General features: G+C 41.9%; 1 protein-coding gene across 1 annotated transcript in view; it reads left to right on the top strand.

Moving 5' to 3' along the window:
* PROSER3 (proline and serine rich 3) overlaps positions 1-13,553 on the top strand; it is a 1,217,796-nt gene that overhangs the window by 427,816 nt on the left and 776,427 nt on the right. The window lies entirely within an intron of this gene.

Consider the following 13,553-nt stretch of genomic DNA (forward strand, 5'->3'; position numbering starts at 1 on the left):
TCCATGCATTTGTGTACATGCTCGTACAGTGCATTGGTGTATGATTCAGCAGTAATGCAGCTATTTTCCATTGGCATAGTTACCGAGAAGTTAGCCACCTCTGTTTTTTAGAAGCCCAAAGTCGGTTTTAGAGAAGTTTTTGAGGGTGGTTACCTTGGTGGGGGTATAGGTGAGATGGAGATTTCCATAGTGATCAGTTTGTGATCAGGTTTAATCAGGATGGAATCGACTGTAAGGTGTGGAGCAACGGTCTCCCATGTTGGTGATAACCAGGTTGAGGATGTTGCTTCCTCTACTGGGGGGTCAGAATGAGCTGGTCCAGGGCATTGGAATTGATAAATTCCAGAAAGTATTGGGCCTATACGTTGGTACTTGAATATTTTTCCCAGTTGATGGAAGGGTAGTTGAAGTCACCCAGTATGAGAGTATTAACTTGGACCTTGATAGATTCCAGGGTGCTTAGGAAGTTGGAGTGAGAGTCTGGGGACATGTTTGGGGTTCTGTAGCAAGCTATGACTTGTATCGCCATCTTACCCAGTGTTAGTTGTACCAGAAGTATCTTGGATACATTTTTCTGGGCTACCAGTCTAGAGGTGTGCGTATCTTTTAAGAATATGGAGACACCACCGTCTTTGGAGCTTCCGGCTGTATTCTGGGGCCGAAAGGTGTGGAATGAGTTGTAGCCTGAGACCGCAGGGGTGCTTTCCGTTACAGCACAGATGTTGACATCCTCCATTTTGAGGAGAGCTTCGAGCGAGTGCATCTTGAGATTTAGAGCACTGAGCAGCATGACCCTCAGATTGCATTTGTTTTTAGCTGTTACGGTGGCATTTTGGTCTTTGGAACACTGCCTAAAAAAGGCACAATAAGGGTGGCATGAGCCTTAGCTAGTGCCTGGAATCCCAGGGGTGACAGATGCAGGCCATCTCTGGCAAAGCATCAAGGTCTGTCGATCATGTCGTCCCAGGCAGACAGATACTGGATCCCCTTAGAATAACACCAGAAACTTAGCCAATTGTTGAAGTCAATCATTTTCTGCTCGTACTTTGGTATCATTCTGGGTGACGGTAGAATACTGCCCAGGGCTGGGGTCATACATGCCTGGGCCACATAATCCGAGAGTTCCATCACATCTCTCTTTATGTAGTCCAGAGAGGTACATCTCAGGTCATTCACACCCACATGGACAATGCCTGAGTCATATTTGTACTTGTGGAGTGACCTGAGTGCGTGTGTTATGTGGCGGATCGTGGCACCTTACAGACAACTGACTGTCACCTTCTCCTTGTTCACCCTAGTGAGTGGGACATCAGTGTGCCTCACAATTGAGTCTCCTATGGTTAGTACATTGGTCAAAGTGTTTTGCCTTACGGGCTTGGGTTGAGGGGCACACTGTGGTGGTGAGCTATGTGTTCTGGGGTTGGTGTTGTGTTGCGGTGGTCAAGTCTGTTTCTTTTTCGGGGGTCTCTGTTTGGGTAAATTTTTGAGACTCTCCACGAAGGTGGGTATATGGTTTGTGTTTTTGTGTGGGTTGTGATGGTTGGTGGTTTGGAAGGTTGTGTGTTCTATGTAGTGAGTTGCAGGTGTTGACCTTCTCCCCCCCCCCCAGCTAGTCCAGTCTTGGTTGGAGTGTGCACTGCTTCCAGTTTGGTGATATAAGTGCATCTCTTACAGGTATGAGTGTTGGGAGGTAAGAGGAGGAGGTTGTCTATGTACATTAGACAGTTGCCACACTGTCTCAGAATGCCCAAGTGCACCAAGTTAGCAGGAGAAAGCACAGGAAATTGCCCTGCAATCATACCAGGAGGGGTGGTCATAACTAATAAGTACTGGGCCTGTTACTGCGTAGTACTGATAGCACTTGTGTGTTATAATAAATGCTACAAAAGCCTTTTAAAGTGCTAGCCAATTACGCTAATTGAAGTGCAAGAAGTAAAAGAACAAGCACGTTCTAAGGGGAAAATTGAAGAACAGACTTTCTGGCACCGGTAATAGTTTAGGTCAGCTGAGCACCTCTGCACGGTGTGCAAACACGGACTTTTAAACCAGAAAGTTGAAATAGACAGAAAAAATGCCCAAACGGCCAATAAACTACAATTTCTGGGCCAGAACCACTCCTCTTGTGGTTGATAGGCTACCTAGTGCTTACCACTCCCACTGATAAGCTAGAGGGCTTGCCTCCGACACAGAAAGGTCTGGGGGGGGCTCAGAAACTTACTGATCAGTCCTAGATACAGCAAGTGTTTATCTGGACTAGACTAGTTACAGGAAAGGCGGGAAACAAGCTTACAACTTTTATTTATTTTTGCAGAAAAGCAGTTAAAACAGTAGCAAAAACACTAATTGTAGTACAAGCTAGCACACTTGAATGTGTAGCAGTATTAAGACAAATACAGTTTAAATAAATGCAGATAAATTAAAAACGACAAAAACAAGTGCAGAGAGCAGTAAATTAGGGAAAAAAGTCAAAATGGAGGCACTTAGAGTATCTCGTTCTCCTTCCAGTTGGTCTTGTAGTCTGCAGGATGCCAAAACTGGATCCGCGGAGCTTAAACAAGTGCAAACCCACGCAAACACGGGCTTTTAAACCAGAAAGTTGAAAGGGATGGAAAAACTGCCCAAACGGTCAATACACTATAATTTCTGGGGCCAGAAACCACTCCTCTTATGGTAGATGAGACTCTACCTAGTGCTTTCCACTCCCACTGATAAGCTAGAAGGCTTGCCTCCAACACAGAAAGGTCTGGGTAGCTCAGAAACTTACAAAACAGTCCTGCTGGATACAGCAAATCAGTATCTGGACTAGGGTAGTTACTGGAAAGATGGGAAATAAGCTTAGAACTTTTTTTTTGTACAGTAAAGCAGTTAACTTTAAATATATACTATATACTCACGGGTTAACCACAGCAGTGATATGTACCATTGTAATTTTATCACCTCTTATAACTTGGATGCTAAGGATATAGTGTCAGTCATCAAGAAGAACTGGTGTTTGTTATCGGCAGACACTATAGGGATTCCTAAGTCGAATTCCTACCCTAAAGTGACTTTTAGGAGAGGTCCTAACATTAAGAATATCTTGGAAACGAAAGTTAAGAATATATCTTCAAGATCTGGGATGTTCATATGCAACATGTGCAAATATTGCAGATTTGTTAAAGTCGGCACATTCTTGATAAGGGATAAGAAGTACCTGATTAAAGGGAGATATAATTGTGCAAGCAATCAAGTGGTCTATCTGGCTCATTGTTCGTCCTGTCCTGTATTTTATATAGGCAAGACGGATAGGAAGCTACATAAACGCATGTATGAACACTTGTACGCCATGAAGAAAGAGAAGATGGAAAATGCCTTGGCAAAGCATATTAAAGAAAATCCTGGACATGAGTTCACCTTTATGGTGATAGATAATTTATGTTTGGAAAATAGAGGGAGGGTCCGGAATCTTTGAAATTGGAATTTAGAGAACTTATGTGGCAGCTAAAGCTGGAGGCTTACCATTACCCTGGCCTTAATAGTATGTTATCTATAAATAGTGTTCTTAAATTGAGAAGTTTAGAGAGGTAGGGCCTATCCTGTTTGTGGAGTATGGGATATTATTTTCCATATTTGCTTAAGTTTTTTTTTAAGTTTATTTTTAAGTTTTTTTGGGTTCTGGCAGCTGGTCAATGTGGTTTTTAAGGGTTTCAATTTTGCATGCCTGATTTATGATGTTTTATATACATATAGATTTTTATATTTGTTGATTCAATAGTGTTTAATTATATATATATACATTCATAAGTGTTAGATATAATCTAGTGATCGTTGTTATTTTAAAGTCAGGTTTTTTGGAGCCATGTATCTTTAAAATTGGTAGATGGGGACGTGTTGATCACATGTTCCAGTTTCAGCTTATTTATGTAAGCTGTTGTAATGGCACGAGTTTTCAAGTTTTTAAATTCTGATGAAGTTGATGCAGAGCGCAGACGAAAAGCTACATAGAGTTGTTTGGCTTAAATAAAGACTATTCGTTCATTGGCGTTCAGCGTTATTCATTTGATCATTGGAACAGGATTACTGGTTTTGAATTTCCCAATGGGTTCGTGGTGTGAGCGGTGGCAAGCTTTGCAGTAGATAATATACTGAATAAAAAAGAAAAGTTTTGGATAATTAAGTTACTTCCAGGTTTAAATGATATGTTAAAATTGGTGAAAGGTAGGGGGTGTCTTGTTCTGTGTATTTAAGAGCTACTGTGGATGGTATTTGTATTTTCATTTGTGTTTACACTGAAGAAGACTTTTGCTGAAACTGGTCTGTAAATGTAATATTCTGCAGCATCTTTTCCTATTTATTGTTTTTACAATAAATAGTTATTGATAAGCTGCAGTGGTGCAGCGGTAGCGTTGTCGCCTCACAGCAAGAGGTTCTCCCGTTCGATTCTCGGCTGGAGCACCTTCTGTGTGAAGTCTGCATGTCCTCCCCGCGGTCAGTTGGTGTTTGAAAGGCATGCGTGAATGGGCGTGCCTTCGTTGAAGGTTAGGTGTTGGGCTGGCACCTCGGCAACATAAAAATCGACTGCCAATCATTAGCGGACCGGAGTTCCACTGTGGCGACCCCTAACCGGGAAAAGCCGAAAGAAAAACAACAACAAATAGTTATTGATGGTTCACCTTATTTGTGCTGGCAGTTTGTGTTTTGTCTTCATTTCTACTCTCATACTGTTTCTCTGCCTGTTAATCTGGCCTTTACCCATGGAACATATTTATTTATTGGCACCTACAATATAGTTCCATATACTAATCAAATTCCACATATTCTAATGCCAAAATTCTCATATCGTTCCTAAAAATAAATGACTGCAAAAAATTGTGTATCATACTTCTTTACATACCCTCAGGCAACAACATACCCATATTAGAAGATATCCTAGCCTGGATTTCCACTAATATTAAAAACGAAACTATCATCCTAGGCGACTTCAACTGACAGGAGCTCAACTCCCAACTGCCTTTCTCCAAATTTTAATCTTTTCAACTTGACCCAACTCATTAATTCCCCAACCAGACCTAACAGAAGCAGTAATAATGGATTCATTTTAGAGTGGAATCTGGTCACTGACCCTAATGAAGTATCCTTGGTCGGTACTCTCCCAGACACCCTCAGTAATTACCTTCCAGCTTTTATAAACCATACTCCCCCCTGCTGTCATAATCAACATCAATATAAACATATAAGGAACTTGACTAAATTTAATCCTCTGACCTCCATCAATATTCTAAAAAACATAAATTGGCATATACTAAAAACCTTCCCTCTTGATGTGGCAGTTGATTACGTCAACACTACATTTATAGATACACTAAATAGCCTCACACCTCTTTGTGTACAATGGATCTAAACAAATCATGCCCCACGGCTAACCAAGCCTAGTAGACTTCTTATGCATGCCAGGAACATAATATTGAAGCTATGGGAAGCAAATAAAAATACTCCAGACCTGTTAAAATTCAAACAACTTCGCAACCAGGTAAAACAACTAGTCAACAAAGATTAAAAGAACAGTACCTAAAACTCCAGTCTAACAATAAACAGAACCCCCAAAAATTCTGGAATTCCATTACATCACTACTAAAGCTAGGCACAAAAACAGCCCATGTCCACATCCTGACAAATCATATCAAGAAATAGCAACACTATAGCTGATATCATGGCTAACTTTCCCCTAGCAAACTGTACCACAAGCAATACGTCTCCATCAAAACTATTCACTTGCTCACCCCCCCACTCCCACTTATTATACCCAAAATCCCACTGTCCACTCTGCATCCATTTTCACTCTAAATCCCAAATTGAAGATCTTAATCAGCTTTCCAGAAGTTAGAAAAGTTGTTGGAGACAAACTGTTGTTTGTCCAGAAAAAGGGAAATAGTTTAAAAATGTTTTTTCAGTCTAAATTGAGCCTTTCTGAAGTGAAGCACAACAAAGCAGGAATGTTTAAATGTTTCAGTTTTAGTTATTGGCTGTTCTTGTATACTGGCATCACCAAACTAAAAGCCAATAATGTGAATATCATGATAAAAGGATGCTCTTCATGTAAATCTAAATATTTTGTTTGTTTTATTTTGTGTAAGTCGTGCACTACTTTTTATGTTGGAAGAATGACTAGAAAATTATGTCACAAGATTTGCGTGCGTAAGTATGCAATAAGTATTGCAGATTATAGGAATGCCCTTAGCATTACATGAATGGCAACTGTATGGTAGATTTTAAGGTTACTATTTTAGAACAAATGTTTACGTCTGAGAAGAAGTTTGATGTAGAAGATGAACTTGACTGGAGGGAGTATTTATGGCATATTAAGTTAGATGCATGCTGCCTTACTGGTCTAAATGACAAAGAAAATGTTCAAAGTTTTTTTTTAAAGAGAAAGAGGCTTAGAACACTAATTGATTGAGTCATGTGATTTTACAATCGTATGAATAGGGTGTTTTATTCTGTAACCTTCATTTTGAAGAAGTCTTTTGAATAACCACATCAGCGTAAAGACAGAGCTCTCCTTTTTGCCCTTCTGACCTTTCATTCCCTGTTTCTTCCAGGGCCTCTGAAAATCTTCACAGACAATACCACAGTGATATGGTATATCAACAAGCAAGGGAGGACATAGTCCTACTTTCTTTGCAGACTATCTGTTCAAGTTTATCTAGCTGCCCAAAGTAACTCTTCAAGCTGTATACATTCCTTCAGAAAAAAAAAATATAGTGGCAGACTCTTTGAGCAGTTTTAGTACACAGGTTCACAAATGAATGCTTCACAGAGATGCGTTTCTGGACATTGTCCATCAGTGGGGTACTCCTCAAGTAGATCTTTTTGAACAGACAACTTCCTCTTTTTTACACCAGAGTCCCAAGTCCTCTGGCTTGGAAGCTGGAAACCCTATATTTTTCTTGGAAGGGGTGCCTCTCTTTATCTTACTTCCCCTTCTTCTGATTCCAAGGGTCCTGTTCAAGATAGAGCAGGACTCCCCCAAAATCTTGTTGGTGACTCCTTTTTGGCCCAGACAGCATTGGTTCTCCCCTTCTTTTTCACCTAGTCAGGGGCAATCGCCACAAGTCACACAAGAAAAGAGATCTCTGATCCATCCTCACTTGTCCGCTCTTCAATTGACATTGTGGGTGATAGGGGCTTGATGCCTTTTAGGCATCTTTTTTTTCTGAAGATATTCTTAGGGTTCTGCAGAAGACTAGAAAACCCACAACTAGGAAATCCTGTGTGTCCAAATGGAAGAGATTTTCTCTTTGGTGCCTTTCTTGTAACCAGGATCCCACTTTATGTGGGGATCCCTCTGGTTCTGTTATTTGTGTAAATTGCTCCATGCTGGGTTAGCATACCCATCTGCTAAAGCTTACCACTCAGCTGTTTCTGCCTGTCTGCCATTAACTCCTCCTCTAGCCTCTTGGTTTGAGGTCAAGCAATTTCTTAAAAGTGTCCCTCATATCAGGCTTCCCAGGAAGCCTATTCCACCTTCCTGGCACCTCAGTTTTTTACTTGAAAAATTGACTCATGTTCCTTTTCAGTCTGCAGCTTCAGCTTCCTTACAACTTTGTACATGGAAGATTGTTCTTCTTTCGGCCCTTACTTTCAGCTAAGAAGAGTATCGGAACTCCAGGCTCTTATGGCTGTTCCTCCTTTTTGGGTTTTTCATAGGGACAGGGTGTCTGTCCATACTAGTCCTTCATTTATGCCCAAGGTAGCTAATGAATTGTCTCTTAATCAGTCTAGTAATTTGCCCTCATTTTATCCTTCTCCACAGTCTGTTAGTGAGAAGGTTCTTCACACCTTGGATTTGCAGAAACAGCTCAGATATTATTTAGATAAGACTAAGGCCATTCACAAGTCTCAGTAACTTTTTTATTTCTTTTCATCCCAGATCTGTAGGTCTGGCTTTTTCTAAGCAAATCATATCCTTCTGGATCTCTACGGCCATTTTTTTTTTGTTACTCCTTTCATGGAAAATGCCTTTTTACCTCTGTAAAGGTTCATCCTACCAGGGCTGTGGCTTCCTCTGCTGCTTTTTTCAAAGGCTTTGATACCAATTCTATCCTTGTAAGTGCTACTTGGACATATGTCCATACTTTCACTAAGCATTAGAAATTGGATGTTGTTTCTAGACCAGTGGTACACAGTGTCCGTTCTGGGGGCCATATTTGGCCTGCCACGCAATGCCATCCAGCCCCCAGAGAGTAACCAAAAATAAAAAAAATTTAAAAAATGCTATGCCTTATTCCAATCATGCAAACCTTCCAACACGTGCTTGCTTACCTAATAGGTTCATACTAGGCTATCTGCCCAAGGGCATTTATAAGCCTAGCCCAGAGTTTTGTGGCTTTCGCCACCCCTTTAGTTTGGAGGATACTATGCCCATTATTTTGCTGTGCCTCTGTCAAGCAGTGACACTGAGATAATCCCTGGGGTATATCTGCGATCTCCCATCTATTGGTCAAGATTTCTCTTGAACAAAGCCAGCGAGGTGCTCTGCCTCACATGTACCGGGATTTTGTTCCACAGCATAGGGAGTCTCTGGGTGATGAATCTGTCCCTCCAGCACGTCATATTAATAACCGTGTCGAGGTTTAAGTCTCCCGCCCTTGTAGTTCTGAGTGATCTAGATTTTTTGAGGTGAAGCATGTTCATCAATTCTGGGTTGGACATGGCCTTGTATGTCAGGCACAGGTCACCTCTGAGCAGACGGTAAGCAACTGAATAGAGCTGGAGTTCCTTCAGTCGGGCAGCATAGGACATATTTTTGAGACCCTTTATCCTTTTGGTGAGGAACTTTTGGGGCCTTTCCAGTTGCTGCAGGTGTCGTGTCAGATACATTCCGAATGGGGCATTGTACTCAATCATTGGTCTGATGAGTGATGAGTACAGGGGAACAATGACTTCCCTTGATCTAGATGTGAATCCCTTCATGATTAGGTGGGCAATGTAGAAGGTCTTCCTAACTACTTTGGCAACGTGAGTGTCAAACAAAGGTTACTGTCAACCTGGGTCCCCAGATCCCTGATAACCTCTTCTGTGCTTAGTGGGTTGCCGCCTATATGGTAGCTAGGGGTAACCTTGTTTTTCCCGAAGGGTATGACTATGCATTTTTGGCGTTTAACTTTAGGCCATGGCTCTGGCACCAGTTATCCGTTCTATAAGACCCTTCTGAAGGATATCTGTGTCAGATGTGTTCTCAACTATGGCGCCCAGTTTGCAGTCATCTGCAAATTTTGTCAGCCATAATCCTCCTGTGTTTGCTTGTACTTCTGAAAAGTAGATGCCGAACAGGAGTGGGCCCAGGACTGAGCCCTGTGGGACACCACTTGTGACAGGCTTTGAGTCTGACATGGTGCCAGCAACTCTGACCCTGTGGGTTCTGTCACTTAGCCAGTTTGCAACCCATCTTGTGACGTATGGGTTTACATTTAAGCTGATGAGTTTTTCAATGATACCTGAGTGGGGTATTGTGTCGAAAGCCTTTGCCAGGTCGAGGTAGGCTGTGTGGACTGCCTTTCCCTCATCAATGGCCTTGGTGACTGTTTCGAAAAAGGCAACCAAGTTTAAAAGGCATGATCTGCCTTTGACAAAGCCAAACTGGGTCGGATCCAAAGTATGCAAGTCCCCTATGTCTTTATTTATGAGTTCCATTATGATCCTCTCCATAGCTTTGCAGATCAGGCTTGTCAAGCTGATGGGACGGTAATTTCCAGGGTCGGTGGAGGCACCGCCTTTGTGAAGTGGGACCACAGTTGCCGTATGCCACTCCTTAGGCACGTATCCTGAGGCGAGGCTAAGATTAAACAGCTGCCCTAACTGCGGGTTTAATTCCTCATTGAGTTCGTGGAGCACACAACCGGGGACTCCATCTGGTCCCATGGATGCTGTGTTTTTTGCCTTGGAGAGAGCAGTTCTCACCTGAGCGTTAGAGATGTTTGGGGGGCTACAATCTCCTGGTATAGATATCTCACCTTTTGGGGTGGAGAAGTTTGCACTGAACCTGTCAGCCAGTATGTTGGCAATGTCTGTAGGTTCAGTAATTTTACATAATTTTGAACTAATTCTGAGCATATCTGGGAGTTTCCTCCCAGGTTTCTAACATAGCTAAAGAAGGCCTTATGATTGTCTTTTGAGTCCTTAGCGACTTTTCTCTCAAAATTTGCCTTGGATGATTTTATGAGAGATCTTAGTTTTTTACTTATAATGATCAAAGGTGTTTTCCCTTTTAAGGATTTTGCTCTATCTTGTAGTAGCTTCCTCCTTTTGTTGTAGAGCTTGTTTATGGCTGGGGTCCACCAGACTGGACGCTTGCCTTTGGTACAAAGAGTCTTTGTTTTGTTTGGGATTGCCTGATCCATGCAGTCCTGTAGGTGCTGGTAGAAGGCATTTGTAAGTGATTCAGCAGCTTGAGTAATGGTTTCCGCAGGCTTGGGGGCATACCTCTAATTTTAGCTGCGGAAGTAACTATTCTTTCTTGTTTATAACTTGTAGTTTGTAAACAGTAGTAACTTTCTGCAAGAGTTTGTAATAAGTCATGACTGCAAGCCAGAATAAAGCTAAATGCAAAGCTGATGTAGAAAACGTGCAATTTCATGACTGGTGTCTTAAGTAAAAATGTCAGTCACCTGTACCTGTTGTTAACTCGTAACAACTTACCATGTTTTGAGGTGGCCCGCAGATGCATTAAGAATTTGTGTAGTGGCCCTCCCCACAAAAAGGTTGTGCACCACTGGTCTAGTACTTATCCATGAATGAATATTTACATCATTTTTATCATTTCAACCATCCAAGCTCTGTGGCATGCAAGGATGGAGGTGAACAAGATAGTAGCAAGATAGGAAGAGGGAAAAGTAAAGATGTTGTGCCAGCTAACCACATTTGGAGGGACTGTTTGCACACACTCAGTGGTAGAATCACTGATGAAGAGTGGTGATCAGATGAAGTGATGTCTACAAGGGGCACACATTTAATCTCCAAGCCAATGCCTGTATATAAAAACTGTCTGAAAGTAGAAAAGGCATTTTTTCTTTCAGCATTATATATTTAAGTTGTACTCCTGATTCACGGCAAAGCCGACCGTATAAATTACTATTAACAGCAATCAAATGCAGGATGAAATACAGTCTGTGTGTGCATGAATCAAGCACTTTTACAGCACTGCCGCACACTATTTACAGTGTTCATCAAAAGTTTCATTTCTGCAGGTATTCACAAACCAAGTGGATTTAAAGCTAGAGTTGGATGTTAGCTCTCTGGCTGGATCAGTTAGCACAGTGGTTAAGGTATTTGCTTCCTATGCACAAGGTAAAAGGTTCAATCCTATCCTCCGGCCAATGCCTGTTTGGAGTTTGCATGTTCTCTCTGTGTTTCTGTGGGGTTCTTCCCACTTCTGGAAAACATGCTGAGTGTTTCCATCTCAAACTCACCCATGAACAGAAAATCTGGAAATTGAAAGTACAACAAATTACTCAGGGCTCTAGTACCTCAAGGCAAGAAGAGGAGGAAATAGGTCTAATTGAAGAAGAATGACAGCGCCTCAGAACAGCTGTGAGGACTGCAGGACAGACGTGGCTGAGCTAGCTATAGAAATAAGATACATAAGGAAAGCTGATGGTGGAAGTCCAGGAAATCATCAAAAGAAAGGAAGAGTGCAGGACAAAGTGCGACACAAAAAAGACAGATTACACTAGAAAAGAATGCTGGCTGGCTAACAAAGAAGCTAAGAAGGGAGTTCTACCAGCTTCTAGAAAGTGACTCAGTAAGTGGCATAAATAAACTATAAGGTTGCAAGACAAAGGCAGAAAGATAAAGTCAGACACCCTTCTACTGTACCCATTCCAGGGACCTAAATATGGCCTGTGACTTCAATAAGACATGCTGGAGGGACAGATTTGTCTCCCAGCAACTGCTTTGTGTTTGGAATAGGCTGTCAATTCATGTGAAGCAGAGCGTCTCTGTGACCTGTTTAAAAGGAACCAGGACGAGTGGGTTGGGCTCCATGAATTCTTACCAGTGATAGCACCCACAAAGCTTCTGGACAGGGGCAGTCATTAATAAATACAATCTTGGATATTGACTAGAGTATCTATGGTATTACATTGGGATGAAACGACTAGGCTTGAAATGACCTCCGGGTCAATAGTCTAGTAACCTCCTATGATCTTTCAGCTGTCCAAAATATGATTGGTGTGTAGCTGTATCAAGGTGGTGTGGCCATTAGAGACAGCCAGGTTGTAACAGACAGCAGAATGTACAACTCAGCTCTATTAATCTGCTCAAGTATACGCTAAACCTGCTAAAGCGTAGTGGCTTGTTGGTCATTTCTCCTGACCATGAGCTCAGGGACGTCGGGAGGCATACGCATTGTACTGATTTCAGTACAACTTATGTAGAAGGGGGGTAGCATTTTAAACTTTCTTTATTTTCGCGCTCGTTTTAAATCTTCTTTATTTTCGCGCTTTACTGCACGATGACGTCAGCGCGCTTTAGGCAGCCAGTCGGAATGGAGTGGAGCTCCAAATGCTTTCTGAGCGGGAGGTAGCGTGCATTTTAAATACTTTCGTTTTTGATTCCCGAGCTGGTCTCACGTCATGGAGAGGAGGATTCCCGCGGTCTCACTGCATTAGGGTTGGTGATGCTTTCCGAGGAGGTAGAGTTAACATTCTGATTCCCGAGCTGGTCTCAAGGTAGGGTGTTAAACGTGTGTGTGTGTGTGTGTGTGTGTGTGTGTGTGTGTGTGTGTGTGTGTGTGTGTGTGTGTGTGTGTGTGTGTGTGTGAAAATGCCCCAGGTGGGATGTTGTACTGGTGTGATTACTCATGGTGGTGTGGTAGGGAATACCTCAGGCTTGAACCCTGTACCTTGTATGCAGGTGTTAAAGACCTGAATTCCCTACCCACCACCATTTGTAAAAAATTTGCAGATTTTTGCCTCATATTTGATCTGATCAATATCTGTATGTATCTGTGGTTTTTAAATATTGCAATGCTTGAAATTTGATGGTGCAGTGGTAGCAACTTAGCATTGATGCCTCACAGCTGTAGGTTCTTGGGTTTGGTTCTTGGCTGGGGTGCCTTCTTTGTGTGTGGTGGGGGGGGTCTGTATCTTCTCCCTGTGTTTGTGTGGGTTTGCTTTGTGTCCTCCCATGTTACAAAGACATGTCTGCATTATTTTTTCCTGGGCCTCTGCTGAGAATTGTGTTTTTTTTTTGTTCCAAGTCAGACTGTCCTGATTAACAAATTGACAGGCATTTAAATTTCAGACTTCAGGTTTCTGAATGTTTACTTCCTTACATATTTGATGGTGCAGTGGCAGTATTGTTGCCTCACAGCTGTAGGTTTTCTGGTTTGATTCTTGGCTGGGGTGCCTTCTGTGTGGAGTCTGCATCGTGTTTGTGACATAGTAAAACAACTTTTTATTCTAGCAATAAATATATACTAACACAACCTTTTTTATAGCAATTTTTTTAAGTTTATGACTATTTGAAATTTGTCCTTATTTTTGGGACTGTAATACCCTGTTATTGGCTTTGTC

Source organism: Protopterus annectens, chromosome 8.part0 (genome assembly GCF_019279795.1).
Source record: "Protopterus annectens isolate FY-2018-M chromosome 8.part0, PAN1.0, whole genome shotgun sequence".
NCBI lineage: Eukaryota > Metazoa > Chordata > Ceratodontiformes > Protopteridae > Protopterus > Protopterus annectens.